Genomic DNA, 13,155 nt, shown 5'->3' on the forward strand with positions numbered 1-13,155 from the left:
AGATATGTTATGATACACCAGGGCTTGCTGTAGTATGATAGCTGGGTTCTGGTAATGACATATTGCTCTGTGTCTTAATGATTATGTTCTTGTGTTGGCATTTAGCCATTTGGTTGTCCCTGTTGATGGCAGGCCTCCAAGAATACAGGCAGAGTTGTAAGCTGGAAGCAGAATATGGGGCACTCTCTGGGTACAGTTTGCAACTTTTGAGCATGTTTTATCGGAACTGATTTTCCCCAGGCTTAGCAGGCCTTTCTGAGTTCAGGTAGAGCAATTTGCAAGAAAATGGAGCTTATCTGCAGAGCATTCCCTAGGGTGACATGCAAGGACAATGGATTGTCCATGGTGACAGCAGGTGTCTGGGAATGTAGGCAGGGCTATGGCTGGAAGATGGAGCTCAGAGAACAGGGCTTGTTCACTGCTACTGAGTATGCTTCACTGAAATCTGGCAGACTGGATATTGTGAAGTAAGGACAGGAATATCACCTGGATTTCTGTGGTGCCTGCAGGTATCTAGGAATATAGGTGGAGCCATGACAACCAATTTTTTAGGTTGCCATTGAGGCAAAAGTCTTTTGTATACAAGTCTTTGGTATACATGGTGTATGTATGTATTTTCACTGGTATACATAGTTGTTTCTAAAAAACATTGAGAATTGTAACATTTCTAATATAAACGATAATGCTCCAAACCTAATTTGCAGATTAATGTGGCTTTGGCTTATTGCTAGAATTCACCATGATCTCCCAATGTCTAAGCAACATCTTTCTGCATATCTTCCATCTTGTCAGCCAGTTATCAGATAGCACCTCTGCATATGTTCTAGACATTCAGACATGCACAAATTCTTTAAGTTTATCGAGAGACTAACATTGATATTCTCTCCTAACATGAAATACTGATGACTACTTAGCAATTGAAAGGTTAAAATGTGTCCACACAACAACAATGAACCAAACTTTTTGTTATGCCTTTAAATAGTATTTTGCATACCTCTTCTCTCTAAAATTTACTTTAAAGAGAATTTTAGTTCTTGTAATACACTATCCTTATTTTCAGCAAAGCTCTTAGAACAACTCAGAAACAATTCACACAGAAATGTTACTTTTTCATGGAGAAATACCAATAATTTTGGATATTTGTAATAAATGTGTGTTGATCTAAACATTTCCTTAAAGCAAAAATTAAATTGAATTTTTCTCAGCTATGTCTTTTTACATCATTCATTGATTTTCAGATAGCATATCACAACTAAGAGCTCTCTAAATTTGTAGTCTATGAATTATCTCTGAGTCATATATTGATCTGTTATGAAGTTTGTTTTGTGCTCATCATTTTGTTTTCTAATTATCCAACATATAATTTTTAGTTTTGAGATGTTTATGTGATATGACCTTGAATTTCTTGAATCCCCTTGTGCCAAGAAGCCAGAAATGAATTCTTAGCAGTATGTAATAAAAAATATCAGTAAACCTAAATTTGCAGATGCAACTCTTAACTGAGGCTTAATAATTACCTACAGAATGTTATACTTAATTAAATTTAACTGACAAGTAAAAACATGGAAATTGGCAAATTTATTGTGTTCTATTATGTTGTTTTGAAATATGTACATATTATGTACTCATTAAATACATTTTAATATATCCACCTTTTCAAACATTGGTATATAATGGTAAAAGTATTATAAGTTATTTCTTACAAGTTTTCAAGATATATGACATAATTATTACTAGTTGTCACATTACTGTACAAGGCTAATCAATGTGGTCCTACTTTGCAACTGTGTATCCAAACTTCCTGCAACTATCAGGTTGTGCTTTAACACCCTCTGATAACATTTATTCACCCTTTCACAATTTCCCCATGGCCACCACTAATCTCGCACTTTGTATGAGATAACTCCCTAAAATTCTACCCAACAGATATTGTTCAATAATTCTCTCTCACTCTAAATAATTTTGTTCATCAAAATGACTATAATTACTGTGTTATTACAAATAAATTATACTAAATACATGAAAAGTAAAGACAAAATGTGTCTCATTTGTATAGACTTTTTCTAATGATCCATTGTTGTACAGTTTAGACAATTAATGAAGAGTAGACAAGATGAAATTCCACAGTTTAAATGTTTGTCATCTTTCCATTGTGTAAAAGTAGAGACATTGTATATAAAGTAAACATAAGAAAGAAATACTTATTTTCCACAACTACATAGACCTTGAAGAAATTGTAGAAAACAATGATTGTATTCTGTGATCTACAGAATTGTTTTTCAGAGGGTACTTAATAACCTATACATAACTTTAGTCACAAGATAGTGCTGGCAAGTCTGGAATGTTTGGATTATTGAGTATTGCAAATAGTCCAAATAAGGACAAAAATTGCAAAGGTGAGAGATGCTACTTCAAAAAGTGTGTAGATTAAATATAAGTATTGGTATAAGGAACTTATTTTACTCCAAAAAAGTGTCATATGACAATCAATAAATTTGCTAGTTCACAGCTGTTTGAAGTTCAATCCATCAGAAAGTGGACCTCCCTTCTGCTTGCAAGGCTATATTTCAACCTGGAGTGCCCCTCTCTCATTGTCCCTTGTGATCCCAATATCAACAAAAATGAAAAAAGAATGAATACCTTCTCTTTCTTTAATGATTAATCTGCTTATATTACTGGCTTTCTTATTTCATGTGAGGGTATTCTTCATACTTAAAAAGTTTTCTTCTATGTGACTAATCCACATGAAAGTTGCACTGGAACATACCGATTTAGATTAACTTATTATGTCCTTGTGTCTTTGAATCCAATTAATCTAAGATACATTTAGACTAGTGCAAGTGTCAAATGGATGTTGCTCCAGCTTGTGCAATATTCTTCAAAAGGGAAGACTGACTTTGCTCCTACATTTGCCAGAGTTTCTGAAATAGCACAGATCCTGGGAGAGTTGTAGCTTTGCAGAAGGCTGGCATGAGGTTGAGCCTCCTTTTAGATAATGTATCTGTAAAATGTCACCAAGAATTGCTTTCATCAGGATGTGTTATTTGGCAACTAGCATACTAATTGGGTTTCATAAAATTACTGTCTTCAGAGCTGCCAGTTGACTGTTTTGTTTCCCTGTCGAGTATGGTGGAAATGTCATAATGGGACTTACCTGCCAAATCTCAGACAACTGCATGAATTCTGAAGATGACATCTATCAAAGCAGTCTGTATACAGGCACCTAATAGTTTGTTAATACTGCACATAAAAATTCATCATCACTTATTTTTAATACCTAACAGATAGTGAAAATTTCACTAGTCTTCTAGGTGTACTGTGGAATCTGATTCATTGCAAACAGGCAAAAAGAGCTCTGAAGAAGCTAATTTAATTAGGGTTTACAAAATTAGTTTTTGTCTGGGTAAACTTATCTTTACAAATTCAAAAGTTCACTTTTGTTAATAAGTGTATGCTCCTTTGTATTCGTTATATTGCATCATTTATATTAAATGATTTTAAAACTTTATATAAATCCTGTGCCTCTATTGACATATGCATATATGTAAATATGTGTTACTGATATTTTAATAAATTTTACTGTGTAAAAATGCTATGACTTCAGTTTTCTACATTATAATAAATTCATCACAGGTGAGTATTCATTATGAACTTCATTGCTTTTATTTTTCTTAAAAATATCGTTAGGTTAAAAAAAAAGAAATAAGTAGTTATACATTCCTTGTACTTTAATGATATTTTTATGGATTTTGCTATGAACTACTTATGAAGGAAGATACAAATAACCTCATAAAGAACAAAGGTTAAATTTACTGAACAACTTTTAGTGGCTGAGATTTGAAAATCAAAAGAAAAGTTTGTTATCCTTTTATGAAGAAAAGGTGGAGGGCACTACAGAATCTTTGGAGGGGGTCAATAAACCTGAGATACTAGTATTGATAGTGATAAAGGGTGGGGAGATATCTATCTATCTATCTATCTATCTATCTATCTATCTATCCATCTATCTATCTATCTCTATATGTGTGTGTGTGTGTGAGTGTGTGTGTGTGTCTGTGATATATGTATATATACAAAATATATATTAAAAATGTAACAGCTAGACAACTAAGTCTTTTTTTTGTCAATATCAAAAGAAGCAAGACATATGAATATTTATTTATCTATTGCACACAGTTGTTCTGAGTCTTTGGAGGAAAAGCTATACAAACACAAATCAACAAAGTATAAATAAAAATATGAATGCATAGATATATCTCCATGTACACATAAATATAGCTCTATGTATTGGTCAATAACGTCATTAATGTTAGTTTATTAAAATGTGGCACTCAGAAATATGAGTTTTCCTCTCAGGAATGCTTTCATTGTGTTCCATAATTTTGGGTATATTGTGGGTTCATTTTCATTAAACTCTAAAAAGTCTTTAATTTCTTTCTTTATTTCTTCCTTGATCAAGGTATCATTGAGGAGAGTGTTTTTCAGTTTCCACATGAATGTTGGCTTTGTATTATTTTGTTGCAATTGGAAATCAGCCTTTGTCCATGGTGATCTGATAGGATGCATGGGACAATTTCAATATTTTTGTATCTGTTGAGGCCTGTTTTGTGACCAATTTTATGGTCAATTTTGGAGAAGATACCATGAGGTGCTGAGAAGAAGGCATATCCTTTTGTTTTAGGATAAAATGTTCTGTAGATATCTGTTAAATCCATTGTTTCATAACTTCTGCTAGTGTCCATGTATCTCTGTTTAGTTTCTGTTTCCAGGATATGTCCATTGATTCTCATCAATGTTGAAGTCTCCCACTATTTTTGTGTGAGGTGCGATGTGTGCTTTGAACTTTTCTAAAGTTTCTTTAATGAATGTGGCTGCCCTTGCATTTGGAGCTTAGATATTCAGAATTGAGTGTTCATCTTGGAATATTTTACTTTGATGAGTATGAAGTGCCCCTCCTTGTCGTTTTTGATAACTTTGGGTTGGAAGTCAATTTTATTTGATATTAGAATGGCTACTCCAGCTTGTTTCTTCAGACCATTTGCTTAGAAAATTGTTTTCCATCCTTTCACTTGAGGTAGTGTCTGTCTTTATCCCTGAGGTGGGTTTCGTGTAAGCAGCAAAATGTTGGGTACTGTTTGTGTAGCCAGTTTGTTAGTCAATGTCTTCTTATTGGTGAATTGAGTCCATTGATATTAAGAGATATTAAGGAAAAGTAATTGTTGCTTCTTGTTATTTTTGTTGTTACCTTGTATTGGTGTTTTCCTGTTACTATCCTTTGAAGGGTTGAATTCATGGAAAGATATTGTGTGAATTTTTTTTTTTTTTTTTTTGTCATGGAATACTTTGGTTTCTCCATCTATGGTAGTTGAGAGTTTTGTTAGGTATAATATCCTGGGCTGGCATTTGCGTTTTCTTAATTTCTGTATAATATCTGTCCAGCATCTTCTGGCTTTCATAGTCTCTGGTGAGAAGTCAGGAATAATCCTAATAGGCTTGCCTTTATATGTTACTTGACCTTTTTCCCTTACTGCTTTTAATATTCTGTCTTTATTTAGTGCATTTTTTGTTCTGATTATTATATGTCGGGAGGAATTTATTTTCTGGTCCAGTCTATTTGGAGTCCTGTAGGCTTCTTGTATGTTCATGGGCATCTCTTTCTTTAGGTTTGGGAAGTTTTCCTCTATAATTTTGTTGAAGATATTTGCTGGCCCTTTAAGTCGAAAATCTTCATTCTCATCTACTCCTATTATCCATAGGTTTGATCTTCTCATTGTGTCCTGGATTTCCTTGATTTTTTTTTTGAGTTAGAATCTTTTTTGCATTTTGTATTTTCTTTTATTGTTGTGTCCATGTTTTCTATGGAATCTTCTGCACTGAGATTTTCTCTTCCATCTCTTGTATTCTGCTGCTGATGCTAGTATCTATGGTTCCTGATTTCTTTCCTAGGGTTTCAATCTCCAGAGTTGTCTCCCTTTGGGTTTTCTTTATTGTTTCTACTTCCATTTTTAGATCCTGGATGGATTTGTTCAATTCCATCACCTGTTTGGTAGTATTTTCCTTTAACCCTCTAAGGGATTTTTGTGTTTTCTCTTTAAAGGCTTCTAGCTGCTTACCTGTGTTTTCCAGTATTTCCTTCTTAAAGTCCTCTATCATCATCATCATGAGAAGTGACTTTAGATCAATGTCTTGTTTTTCTGGTGTGATGGTATATCCAGTACTTGCTATGGTGGGAGAGTTTGTTTCTGATGATGCCAAGTAACCTTGGTTTCTGTTGTTTCTGCTCTTATGCTTGCCTCCTGCCATCTGATTATCTCAAGTGCTTGCTGCCCTCAATATATCTGATTAGAGCCTGTCCTTCCTATAATCTCAGTTGATTCAGGACTCCTCAGAGTCCAGCTTTCTCTGTGATCCTTTGATTGTGGGCTCCTGTGTACCTGAGATTCTGGGTGTCTCAGAGTTTTTGGCAGTCAAGCTTCCTCTGAGACCCTGAAATACTGGTGTGACCCAGTTCCTGTTATCCTGGGATCCTGTTGTCCTAAGATCCTGGGCATGTTACATTGCCTGGAAGTGGTGTCTCCTTTGAGGACCTTAAAGTTGTCTGGTCAGTGATCCTAAGATCCCATTGAGAGTCTTCTGGGGACTGTGTGGGTGTCTTCGGATTTCTCACCCAAGGTGACCAAGTGCTGGAGCCAACCAGAAGGGACTTGTGCCCCTAGTCAAGCCGGTTTTCTGATTCCCTTCTGCTGTCTCAGGTCCTGTGTGATTGAATTGGAAGAGACTTTGTGTTCCACACACCAGTGATCCTAAGATCGAGAGGAGAGTTCTCTATGGACCATGGGTGTGTCCACTGACTCTGTGTCCTAGGTGACCAGGTGCTGGCGCAGACCAGACGGGCTCTAATAAAGTCTTAAAATATAGTGATTTTTAGGAAAAGTCAAATTTATACACAAATCAATCTGTGTCTTCATAGGTGTATTTACTAGTTTTATGTTAAATTGCTATGAGCTATAGTCATAAAATTCTCAAAAAGTTACTTAAAATTATCAATTAAGCTGTATACATTCAGAGAAACAGACACACATTTTGATATATGTATTGCATAGTGTTAGGAATCTAAGAAAGCTTCATGAAGGAAGTTTTCAACAGGGATTGATGGAGTGGACCCAGCTCACTGTGGGATGTGCCTTCCCTTGCCTGGCATTCTAGAGTTGTAAAAGAAAACAGGCTGAGCAAGCCATGAGGAGCAAGCTCTCACCTTCTGATTTCAGGTTTCTAACTGTTCTGAGTTGCAGCCTTGGCTTACTTAGTGGGCTGTGATTCAAGAGTCAGGATATATAAGCCAAGTAAACCTATTCTTCCCAAGTTGCTTTTGGTCTTTGATTTCATCAAAAATAATACTAACACTAAGAAAACTCTAAAATACAAAAATATTTTCTTTTGCTAATCTTATGAGTAGTTATCTACTGTTTCACATATGATTTTCCTAGATCACCAAATCCAGCTCATTAATATTCCATTGCATTATTTACTTTATTGTGTAAATTTTAAAAATAATGATTCCCTTCTGGGACACACTGCCTTGTGTGTGTGTGTGTGTGTGTGTGTGTGTGTGTGTGTGTGTGTGTGTGTATGTATATATCTTTCAACTAGTTGAATTGAAAAATTAAATCATAAAATGCATCTAAGCATTTTGAATGAACGATTACAATGCATGTCGAAACACAAACATTTTAACCTAAAGCATGAATAGTAAAAGCAGAATAAACTTGCCAATAACATGGCCACTAATACGAAGGCCAGATTTGATCAACCCTTGTATGATTCACTAGTGTATTAAGTTTTCAATTTCAACTTTCAATTTTAGAATAGTTTCTGTTGAAAACCCCCTTCATGAGGCTTTTTTATTTTCCTAACACTAGGCAAAACATATATCAAAATGTGTGTCTGTTTCTCTGAATGTATACAGCTAAATTGATAATTTTAAGTAACTTTTTGAGAATTTTATCTAGTGTGTTTTTATTATGTTCACACTCAAGTACTTTATTCAACTCCTTCCAGATCCACCCTCAGTTCTCTATCCATAAATCTTCGTGTTTTATTTTATTTTTTATACGATAACCCATTAATTATAATTTATTCTATATCCCTTATAGGGTCATTCCACTGGATTGTGGTTAACCTTCCTACCAAGAGCTACAATCTTAAGGAAATTGACTGTCTCTTCCTAAAATAACATCATTGTCTAGACATTCACAATTAGGTCTTTGAGCTTTTGGACCTGTTCTACTTTAATGGCAGACTATTCACTAGGTTGATTATGTAAAGGTCTTGTGTTGACAACAAAGTATGTCTTCTTGAGTGCAAAGCTTCTGTCATGCTCAGAAGATACTGTTTTGTTCTGACCCTTGGCATTTTTTTAGCTCTTAAAGATTTCTCCATTGTGTAAATGAAACACATTTTTTGTATCCATTATTCAGTCGGGGGATGTCTGGGTTGTTTTCAACTTCTGGCTATCACAAATAAGGCCACTATGAACATAGTGGAACATGTGCCCCTGTGGCATGGTAGGGCATCTTTTAGGTATATTTCCAAGAGTGGTATTGCTGGGTCTTCAGGTAGATCTATTTTCAATTTTCTGAGGAACCTTCAGATTGACTTCCAGAGTAGTTGTACCAGTTTTCAATCCCACCAGCAATGGAGAAGTGTTCCTCTTTCTCTACATCCTTGCCAATATCTGTTGTCACCTGAGGTTTTGATATTAGCCATTTTGATTGGTGTAAGGTGGAATCTTAGGGTCATTTTGATTTGCATTTCTCTGATCGCTAAGGACTTGGAACATTGCTTTAGGTGCTTCTCAGCCATTAGAGATTCCTCAGTTTTGACTTCTTGGTTTAGTTCTATACCTATTTTTTGATTGGGTTGTTTGGTTTTTTGGTGATTAGGTTCTTGAGTGTTTTTATATATAACCCCTCTATTGGATGTGGGGTTAGTGAACATTTTTCCCCAATCTGTAGGTTGCCAATTTGTCTTATTGACTATGTCCTCTGCCTTACAGAGGCTTTCCAGGTTTATGAGGTCCCATTTCTCAGTTCTTTAGCTTAGAGCATGAGCCATTGGAGTCCTGTTTAAGAAATTTCCCCTGGCTCCTCAGCCACACTTGGGAGGGAGAAGAAAGCGATCACAAGTGGGGAGGGATGGTCCTGGGAGGGAAAGTGGATGGAGGTTGGGGAGAGGGGAACCTTATCTGGTATTGGGTGAGAGAAAGGAATTGAAGCCCTGTGGGCCAGCGGAAAGAATGGAATCATGCAACCTCAGGAGGTAGAAGGTTAGAGGTTCCTCCACAATGTACCAGAGACCGGGGGGGGGGGGGGTGAGAAACTCGCAGGAATTAAAGGGAGGGACATTAGATGAAATGTCAGACAATAGGGAGAGGAAACTTATAGAACCCACCTCCAGTAGGAAGACAAGGCATCAAGTGAAGTGTGGGGTTGCCACCCACAGTCAAAATTCTGACCCATATTTGTTCCTGTCTGAAAGAACTGCAGGGATGGAAATGGAGAGGATCCTGAGGAAAAGAAGTTCCAGTGACAGGCTCAAAGTGGGATCCAGCTCAAGGAAGGTTCCAAGGCCTGGCATGATTACTGAGGCTATGGAGCACTCACAAAAAGGATCTAGCATGACTGCACTCCAGAAGACCCAACAAGTAGCTGAAAGTGTCAGATGCAGATGTTTGCACCCAACCAGTGGACAGAAGCTGCTGACCCCTGTGGTTGAATTAGGGAAAGGTTGGAAGAAGCTGAGGAGGAGGGCAACCCTGTAGGAGGACCAGCATTGTCAATTAAACTGGACCCCCCAGATCTCTCAAACACTGGATCACCAACCAGGAAAACAAGTTGATATGAGGCCTCCAATACATATAGCAGAGGACTGCTGTGTCTGGTTTCAGTCAGAGAAGATGAACCTAACCCTCAAGAGATGGGACCCCAGGGAGTTTAGTGGTCTGGTTGGGTGGTGGGGACATCCTTGTGGAGAAAGAGGGTGGAGAGGAGGTATGGAAAGTGGAAAATTCAGAGGGTGGACAGGGTGTGTGTGGGGGGGATAGAATTTGGAGTATAAATAAATAAAACATACACAGAAAACCTTTCCTACCCCCTATTTCTATGATGATCCATGAGCCCTGTGGAGGAGTATCATACATTTGTTCTCCGCAATCATTAGTCATATATTTTCTGCATTTGACCAGCTGTGAGTTTTTATTTAAACCACCATCCACTTTAATAAGGAATGTCTAGGACTTCTGATAGATAACTGTGACAATTGCACTAACTTATAGGTAGAGGCATAGGACTTTAAAGAGCTTATGAGGTCTACAACTTTGGCCACATGGCCAGATTTTCAGGTACAGTCATGTTTCCTCAAGTGAAATGGCCCTTAAACCCAATAAAAAGAATTAAGTTACCTCCATAACATTCCTTTCTACATTTCTATGCCAATGCCATTATAACTTCAAGAGCCACTTATGGTCTGGAGAGATGACTCAGTAGGCAAATAACTTGGAGTAGCAGTGTGAGGATCTGAGTTTGAATCTGCCTAACCTCTGTAAAGCCAACAAAGTAGCACAAATCGCCAATACAATGTTCCTATTATGCAATGTGATTTGTGATCATGAGAATCTCAGGAAGGTTGAAAGCTACCTGGTCTGATACACACAGAAAACAACAAACAAACAAACAAAACAAACAAAAAACTAACAAACAAAAACAATGAATCCCTGTTTTTAAAAACAGTGGAAGGCTGGGACTTGAAGTGGTCCTCTGAACTCCACATACACATGGTGACCTGTGCAGGCCTGAATTGAAATATATGAATATGCACATACACATATATAGACACACACACACACACACACACACACACACACACACACACATACACACACACACACACACACACATGCACATGCACAGGCACTTTGGGGGGTTAGTGGTTGTGGTACTGAATTCTATCATTACATGCCCACATTTAATAGCTTTACCTCATGCTTGTTTTGTGCCTTCTTTTTATAAACTTATAATGTTTTAAGTGCCCCAAAATATAGATTGGAATATGTATTAGGAAGCTTTTTATCTATCACTTAAATTCTAGCATGAAGGAAGACTGGCATTGCATGATATTAAGACTTTTAAGCATGAGAAAGCTATTCATTTTTTAGATCCTCTATAATGCTGTTTTATTGAAGTTCCATTATTTATTATAAAAACCTATATATCATTTGATAAATTTATTTTCAAATAAAATGCTTTTATAGCTTCTGTAAATCATACCATAGAATATGTGTTAAAAATGTTTGTATAGCACTAATGTTCAGAAATAAAATTAACTTTTTAAATCTTTTATCCACTGAAATTTCTAATGCCTTCAATTATTTATAGTAAATTGTCAATGTTTCTGTTTCATATAGAAAATCATTATTGAGAAATAATGGAAGTTTTATTCTCTGCTTTCATTTTCTGTGTATTTATTGTGTATTGTTTTTATATTTTGCTGCATAAAATCTCCAGTGAAAAATTGAATAAGAAACAAATAATATTTTAATATTTACTAGTTACACTATTGAAACAATGATTTTTAACTTGCTCATTTAGTTGGTTGTTTATTAATATTGTACATTGTATAGATATCATTTTTCAAATTAAAAGCTTGCATTTTATTAGTTCAATTAAAAATTAATTTACTTATTGTCTGCTAAGTCTAGGAAACGATTTCTGGTCTTGAGATATTAAAAAAAAAAATAGACCCAAATCCTTGCCTTATAAAATTTAAATTTTACTGATTCTTCTTTACTAATGCTATTTCTTTGTGGTGTGTGTGTGTATGTGTGTGTGTGTGTGTGTGTGTGTGTGTGTGTGTGTGTGTGTGTGTATGTGTGTTGCTAGGGACTAAACTCAGGATCTTATGAATAGTAAGTATATACTCCACAATAGAATTGTTTCCTCATCCCATGACTGTGTACTGAAATTTATTATTATTTTTCTTTAATGAGGGGATCATATCTTAATTCAATATAAGACTTGATATTTGAAGATGTTCATGTGTCTAAGAAAAAAATTGAAAGACACTAAGTGGTGATTTTTGTAAAAGTATATCACATGTTATTCACTAATTCACTAATGTAACATAATTAGGAAAATTCTAAAAGCCAAACTATACAAAAGAGGTTATTCTTGTGTCATTTAGATGCAGATCCCAATGCATTGATACCAAGTGAACAGTGTTTTTATGCTCATGTTTAGATGTGTGTGCACACCGTCTATCATGGCTGTCATTTAGAAATCTCAATCCATGGGTTTACAGGAAAATAGGAGAATTTCAGAAATAATCTAGATCATAAAGCTTTCTTGTGGAAAGCCTTTGAGGGACTGCTTGGCAGGAATATGATATTAGGCCATGACAAAGAAATAAATTCAGGCAGAAATCTCACATTAGGGCATGACAAAGAAGTAAGTTCAGGCAGGAATCTTGATCTTAGGGTGGAACAAAAGAAGTAGGCTTCAGGCATGAACTTGACTTTGGACTAGGATGGATAGTTTGATCATGCTGGGAAGCCCTTAGAAACAGTGACCACTGGACTTTGTTTATTGCCTTGCTTGTTCCTTGACTTATTTGTGTTTATTTTCTTGCTTGTTCCTCATTGTTCTAGATGCCCTTAATACTTGCATGTAATTAAAATGCTATAAAAGTGGAATGGCAAAAAAATAAATAAGTAAAAATAAACCTGCATTCAGTCTCAGAATTGACTAAGGGCATGCTACAGTTTTGTCTGTCTCTTTCTTTTCAGTCCTCGTTTCTGCGCTGGAGAACCTGTTGACTGACTAAGCAGGCTTCATCACTTTGTCTCATTGTCCAGATCAAAAGTTACTGACCTGAGAGAGGTCTAATCTCAGATGACCTAAATTTATCTTGTTTCTCAAAATAGGATTATTGTGCCTTTTCTTTAAAAGTTAGTTTCCCCTTCCTGGTTTTTTCTTCTGCTCCCTTACTGGGGGAAAGGGGTGTAATTATCTTTTATTCACACAGAAAGGGAGATAGGTGCCGGATGGCAGCCACTTACCAATTACTTCCCTGTCCTATGTGCAGCATTAGAAGGTTTGCTGA

This window comes from Mus musculus, chromosome 5, assembly GCF_000001635.26.
Source record: "Mus musculus strain C57BL/6J chromosome 5, GRCm38.p6 C57BL/6J".
NCBI classification, from domain to species: Eukaryota; Metazoa; Chordata; class Mammalia; order Rodentia; family Muridae; genus Mus; species Mus musculus.